Raw genomic sequence first — 7,319 nt, forward strand, 5'->3', positions numbered from 1 at the left:
TGTTATTCCAAAACTCTATGATATTAGAGTTCATTTTGTGAATAAAATATTTTCTGCCAAAAATCCCAGGACTATATATAGGATTCTGAACCATATTTATTCTTTAGTTACATTTCCAACTAGAGAAAAGCCGAATTCTCTCTCACGGATCTTCGGACTTTCGTCCCAGAACGTGAGTACTTCTATCTAGTTGTATTATATATCTTAGATTGTGCTTAATAACATCAAAATCATAACAAAACAGCAAGATTTGAGAGTTTACCGCCCAAGAAAACTTGGAGAGTAAACTCTTTTATAAAGGCCAAATGGTGCCTAGTCCCTTCCTTAAGCAATGAAACTAGTTTGGACTTGTACACTAATGAGTTTAAGGTTAGAAAACAACCTCAAAACACCAAGTAAATGGTTTTCACGGCCCAAGATCTTCTTGGACCATGAACACTAATTTTGAGGGCCAAAGTGCGCCCAATTTCCCACCAAGCCTTGGAACTAAACCTAGAAACTACCATGACATTTTTAGACCACAAAATCATTAAGAAACAAAGGCTAGAAGTGATTTCACGGCCAAGGAAGTTCTTGGGCCGTGAACTCCATTTTAAGTTGCCAAAATGCCCAAAATGCCTTCATTAAGCCAAGGGACTAGCATAACACTTTACCTTGATGTGTCTAAACCCAAAACAATCAAAATACCAACACCCATGAGTGTTTACGGCCGCAAACACATGACCAAATGGTCCATGGGCGGTAAACTCAAGTTAGGGGTGTTTTGACGCCACAAACACTTCCTAAGGCTTAGGCTTGAAATTAGAATGCTTCCTTATGACCTTTAGGACCCTCATAAACATAAATGGCCATGAGTTTATGGTAGTAAACTCATTAGGGCCATGAACTCCTCAAAAACTCCAAGGAAAGTGGTCTTTTTCATCCTAGGTTAGAGCTAATGTCCTTAAATCATTCCCTAGCCTTCAAGCTTGCATTCCCACATGAGTAGCCATGAGTTTACGGCTGTAAACTCCCTTGGGCCGTGAACTCATGGTAGTAAACTCATGTGAGTGCCTTTATACCTTCCTATGTTGAATCACATGTGATTCCAACACTTGGTCAAGGTGTTTCCTAGTCCCGGAAGGTGTTTCCTTTCATATAGATGTTATAAACACTATATTCATGTCAATATGTGTCCTTATATGTCATTTAGGACTTATTGTGTCTCGGGACTTCATTCATGGAACTTCTCATCCCTACACGCATACCCGTTAGAACCACTCACAACAGGTGAGTTCATACCCCTTAATCAATGTTTTAAATGATTTTAAACGCTTTAATGGGGGGGGGGGGATACAGGTAGAAAACAACATGTTATTAAATCAATCATATGTATCTATAACTGTGTTTTCATTTAGCAGATTTCACATACTACAAAATGTGATGCATCAAATGGTTTTATATCTTAAAAATACCTTGATAGCAAAAGTATTACGTTTGAAATGTTTATTAACATGACATCAAGTCATTGTTAGTTATTGTTCAAAACTCTTAGATGTCTTGCAAAACCATTTTTACCTTCTTGAACAAAACTATATCTATACACTTATGTTCTTATATATGTATTGATGTTATAGTTTTCATCCTTCATTCAATTCCCACACTCTTGTGTAGCAAGGGTGTATAAACGTGCTTGGACAACCAATTACCTTCCAGTTAACTATTATAGGGATAGTTAGAAGATACAAAACATTATTCCTATTACAAGGAATTACATCAGAGTCAGTTCATTCATGAGTCTATATTATACATTACAGGTTACATGAATACGCTTACATGAGTACGCTTACATGGATACACTTACATGAGTACCTTACATGAATACATTACATAAGTACCTTTACGTAGATACATTTACCTGTATACACTTACATGAATACTTGTATCTCGATTCACGAGGATGATTTATTAGTACCTTCTGGTTAAATTGTCCTGCCTATCCCAGTTCAAAGGGATGTCTAGATGGGACTAACCATTCCAAATCCCAGCTGTTAGCACCAGTGGTTGATGAACATCTACGGATGCCTACGGTTATTACTTATACTAGGAGTACCTTTACGGGATTAACCATTCCTTGGGCCTACTGTTCGCTACAGAGGTTGATGAACATATACGGATGCCTACGGTTAATACTTATATTAGGAATACCTTTACGAGACTAACCCTTCCTCCCACCTGTTGTAGCTACAGAGGACAATTGAACAATCTACGGATGTTCAAAGGTTATACATTTCGCTAATCGCGATGTCGTGTCAATCCTAATACAAAAGGATAACAATTACATTAGTACATTTTCCTATTACTTTATTTTGTGATACATTCACATAAACGATGAGTTAGACTAAGTACTTTTAGCAATAGTCAAAAGAAAGGAAAAACTATCATTTTCACTTACAAAACATTTGGGTCTTGGTAAAAGACTACATTTCATACTAGTAGGAAATAAGGGATTTTCTAGGGTTTTCATACTCATATCAATTGTTTCATTTAAATATTTACAAGGCATTCATAACAGCTTTCCAAAACAAGACAATGACACTTAAATAGTTATGAATTCACCAACTTTAGGCTGATACTCTCTTTCAAAATAACTTGTATTCTCAGGTCACCAGTTAGACAGGCCAGGATTTGAGAAGAAAGAGCACAGACAAGACTCGTCTTATTTTGATTATTCATTTTATTGTTGTACATTATGAAAGAAAACACATGCATTAAAACTTTACTTTTAATGCAATGGATGATGATGTTGCTTGTTTACTACTTTACACTGTTATGATACTTCACATGACGTCCTCCACCCTGGAACGTTTCCGTGGTTCTTGGTTTTGGGGTGTGACAGTTGAACATTAACCTCCATTCTGGAAACCCTAGCTTTGATGGTGGATTTGACTTAAAATAACAGAGAAGAAAAGCAATAACGATGGAGAGTGGTGGAGTGGTTGTTCTTCAGATGGCAGAGCAGATCGAAGCACGTATGTGCAGGAGATGGGGTAGAAGTGACAAAGATGCTGGTACAATGACGATGGAGTTTTGTTGTTCGTCGTCAGAAAAAGGAAAAGGAGAACAGAAAGAATAAGAAGAAGAAGAAGAAGAAGAAGAAGAAGAAGAAGAAGAAGAAGAAGAAGAACAAGAACAAGAACAAGAAGTAGAAGAAGAAGAAGAAGAAGAAGAAGAAGAAGAAGAAGAGGATAATTACAAGAGCTGTGTTGGAGTTTAGGTGCTCGTCAGAGTTTTGGTGTTCGTCGGATGTCTTGGTTTTGGATGAAACACACACACCGTCTGTTATGATTTCTGGTAGAAAATTAACATTCCCCCATAAAGAAGTCGCCTACAATTTTCCAGCAAAAGTGGCGGGCGAAAATGGCGAACACTAGCGATGATTTTCGATGAAATGGCAGCCGACAATGGTGGTTCCGGACAAAAGAGGGCTGCACCCGTTATGGTGGTGGAGTTCGTGATGAACGGGCTTTATGATAAAGACGGAAGAGGAGTCTTTTATTTATTTATTTATTTAGTTTTAAGATGAAAAAAAAATATAAATTAAACTAATTAAAGTATTAAGCAATTAAAAAATACAACAAATAAACTATAAGGGTATAAAACTAATTTTAAGTGTATAGGGACCAAAATCACTAAAAAGATCCATAATTGGACCACTGATGCACCACCAAACTTTTTTAGACCAAAAATGTAGAATTTTGACAACCATAGGGACCATTTTCCAATTTTGTTCTTTCTTTTTATTTGGAATCCACCTTCGGCCTCCCATTAACATGCCAGACACCACATCATCAAAGCTTCAAAATCGTGGCTGGAGATCAATAATATCACATCATGTCTGGATATATGAATATGATATGAATGTCGTCTAAACGTCGTCGGAGCTAGGGCTTGACTACCACGATGAAAGAGATTTAAAAGTCATTGGAAAACAACATAAAGATCTAAACGCTTTCGAAGTTGAGGTTTTCAGAAATAAAGCTAGGCTTCAACAATCATCAAAAACAGAACTAGGGTTTTCAGTTGGTAGTAAATTCCAATGAGTATGGCGGTGTCGAGTCGTTATTAGTGGTGGTTTTCAGTGCGGTAATGAAAAGACAGATAGATGGAGTTGGTGTGGTTACGGTAAGTATATAAATGTCGTAAGGGAGAGAAAGTGTGGTGGAAGAGGAGATATTTTCCGGTCACACAATGGAGAGAGATGACAGAGAAAATGATTTCTTAAAAGAAATGAAGGGGCGGATATCATGGGATTTTTTATTTTTAATTATAAAACAATTAAATATAAATTAAAATAAATAATTAAAACAATAAAAAATATTAAAGGGATATAATAGAATAAAAACATATATATGGGCATATAGTCTTTTTAAGCTTATAGGGACCAAAAACACTAAAAAGATCCAAAATTGGACCATTACTGCACTACCAAAACGTTTTGGACTAATGCCACATGATTTTGACAAGAACATAGACCATTTTTGCAATTTTTCAAAAGAAAAACAAAAACAAAATAAATAACCTCTCGCTCTCTCTTTCTCTCTCTCTCTCTCTCTCTCTCTCTCTATATATATATATATATATATATATATATATATATATATATATATATATATATATGATGACGTACCCCATGTCGGTTCGTCATGACATAACTAGTGAAGCAACAGTTGGTTTCGCAGGATAGAAAAAAGAGTACATGCCAGGGATGTGTGGTCTCGCCAAGTTGGCTACGATCATAATCAAAGAGGTCACCACGTCAGGACCCGAGCTAGCGAGACAGCGGAGCGTTATGGCCCACTTTGGAATCCCTTGCTTATCAAGCATGACAACCATTGCCCACATAAGGGGAGAAGTCAGCAGACAGGTGCACGAACCACTAACAATATTCCCTCTGCACCAATCAGGGCAGAGGAGGATCAAGACAAGGATAACTACACCAAATGTTGTGCAGGTACACGAGATATCGTTGTAATGGTCTCCCTCTCTAATGCATGGAACCGGATATAAATAGGAGGAACGATCTCATCGCATGGGGTATTCTCTAGATCCCTGCCACTCTATACTCACTTATTTGCTCATTTCCCCGTCTGACTAGACAGTCAAAGCTCCCTCCCGGGAAGCGACTACAGTCCCGTTTTATTGTGACTATAGGTTCCTCACATAGATCGATTGCAGAACTGGTGTCTCATTGGTGGAATGACGTCACAACATTGGTGCCATCCGTTGTGAAAGCATGAACGAAAAACCACACAGCAGACTATCACTAACAATGGCCATTGAGGAGGTAGAGGAACTCGCTGAAAATGCGTACTCGCAAGTATACGAGGTCGTGCAAGTAATATAGTTATAAGACCAGATATCATATCCACAGGGACTATCTATCTTAAAGGAAGATGAATCAAGTAATTGTTGGTGAAAATGATTTGGTTTGGTTAAACTAGGTAAACTAACTAAAAATAAAATAAAATTCAGCTAACCAACTAATATTTATAAAACAAACTCAAAGCGATTTCAATGACACAATACAAACATTAGAGTGACTATAGAAACACACACAAATTAGGATTTCAAAAATAAGAGAAAAACATGTTTTAGTTGACATTTACGGGTCCATGATTCATCTAATGCAATTAAGTAACTAACACAAATTTCATGGTAATAAATTTGCTAACACATCCAAAAATATCAGTTACCTCTTGGTCTTATGATTCGATTTAAAATCGCTCATTTATATCTCTATGCGTGTAACATCCCAATTTCTATATATAAGATTTATGGCTTGAAAGACAAAATTGCCCTTGGAACTCATCAAGTTGATGGCCTCAGACTCGACGAGTAGGAAGTTCTCTAGTCAATGACTTTTAGAGAATAACTCGATGAGTTGAGGCTAGATGAGGAAACCCTAATTTTTAGGGTTTGTACCCTATTTAAAGGACCTTAATTCCTTCCCTCCAGCCTCCCTTACCACCTTCCTATCCAGAAAGAAACCCTAATCGAGGCTAACCCTATTTTGAGTGTGTGTGAAGCTAAAAGTGTGTTTTTGGTGCAATTGTTGAAGAAGCTTGAAGGTTGAGAAGCTTGGAACGAGAAGGAGCTTCCAGATCCAGCACTTACATCGTCTTGGCTTTCATTTGAAGGTAAAAAGTCATTACCTTGACTTCTCATTTCTTAGGTCTTCCCTTGTGAAAGAAAATGCTCTTTTCTAATGCAAAATGGAGTCACTTTCAGATTTGAGCTTGTCACAAGGACATGGTTTCAGATCTGGACTCTTCTAGATCCTTATGGACATAAAGCCTCAAGCTTTATGAAGCTTTGGCCCTCCTCCATGTCCAAAACCTCTTCCTAAGGCTAGTATTGAGTGTTTTAGCTTCTTGGAGCCTTGCATCCACGTAAAGTTAGCAACTTTATGTGGTAACTACACCCTATGAGCCTAGATCTACAGGTTGGGGACTTGGTTTCGCTTAAAAGCGTCTGAATGAGAAAAGGACTAAAGGAACTTGAAGAGTTGCGTAGCCAACTTGACGAGTTGTATGAGGATTTCCCACTTTTTGGATTCCGCATGAACTCAGCGAGTTAGTGAGAGAACTCGACGAGTTGGTTAGGGTTTACCTGACATTTTGGACGCTGCATGGACTCGACGAGTTGTTTGGAAACTCGGTGAGTCAACTGAGGTTTTCATGATTTTTTGAGTTCTAAAGTAACTCGATAAGTCAGTAAGCTGGACTCGATGAGTTGGGTTAACATGGATTGTTGACTTGGACTATGACCATGGTTGACCAAGTTTGACTTCTGAGGGTGTTTTGGTAATCTGGGTCTTGATGGAATTTGTTCTATGGGGACTATAGGTGGTTGAGTATGGAGATGTGTTTTGGGAGCTTGATTTCTTCAGTCCAGTTCGACATTGTGAAGTGATTTCTCCTCACTATATCAACATGGTCTACGAGACCAAGGTCGGCCTTTTTTGGATTGTTATCCTGGTTATTGCATAATGTTATGTTAGTGGCCTGTTAGGTCTGTATCCTGATATATAGGATGATGTTATCTTCGTGACCTGTTAGGTCAGTATCCTTGTATATAGGATGATATTATGATTGTGAATAGTTAGATCGGTTTAACTGTTTGTATATGCTAGCTAGCGTATGATATTTATGTGTTGATTGTGTGATTGGGGGTGGGTTGAGGCAGTCCTGCTTTGTGCTGAAGGCCAATAGACCCAGGGTGACTCGGATAGACTGAAGGCCCTTTGAGGAGTACCAATCAGGTCGAAGGCCCGACGA

This window comes from Lactuca sativa, chromosome 4 (genome assembly GCF_002870075.4).
Source record: "Lactuca sativa cultivar Salinas chromosome 4, Lsat_Salinas_v11, whole genome shotgun sequence".
NCBI classification, from domain to species: domain Eukaryota; kingdom Viridiplantae; phylum Streptophyta; class Magnoliopsida; order Asterales; family Asteraceae; genus Lactuca; species Lactuca sativa.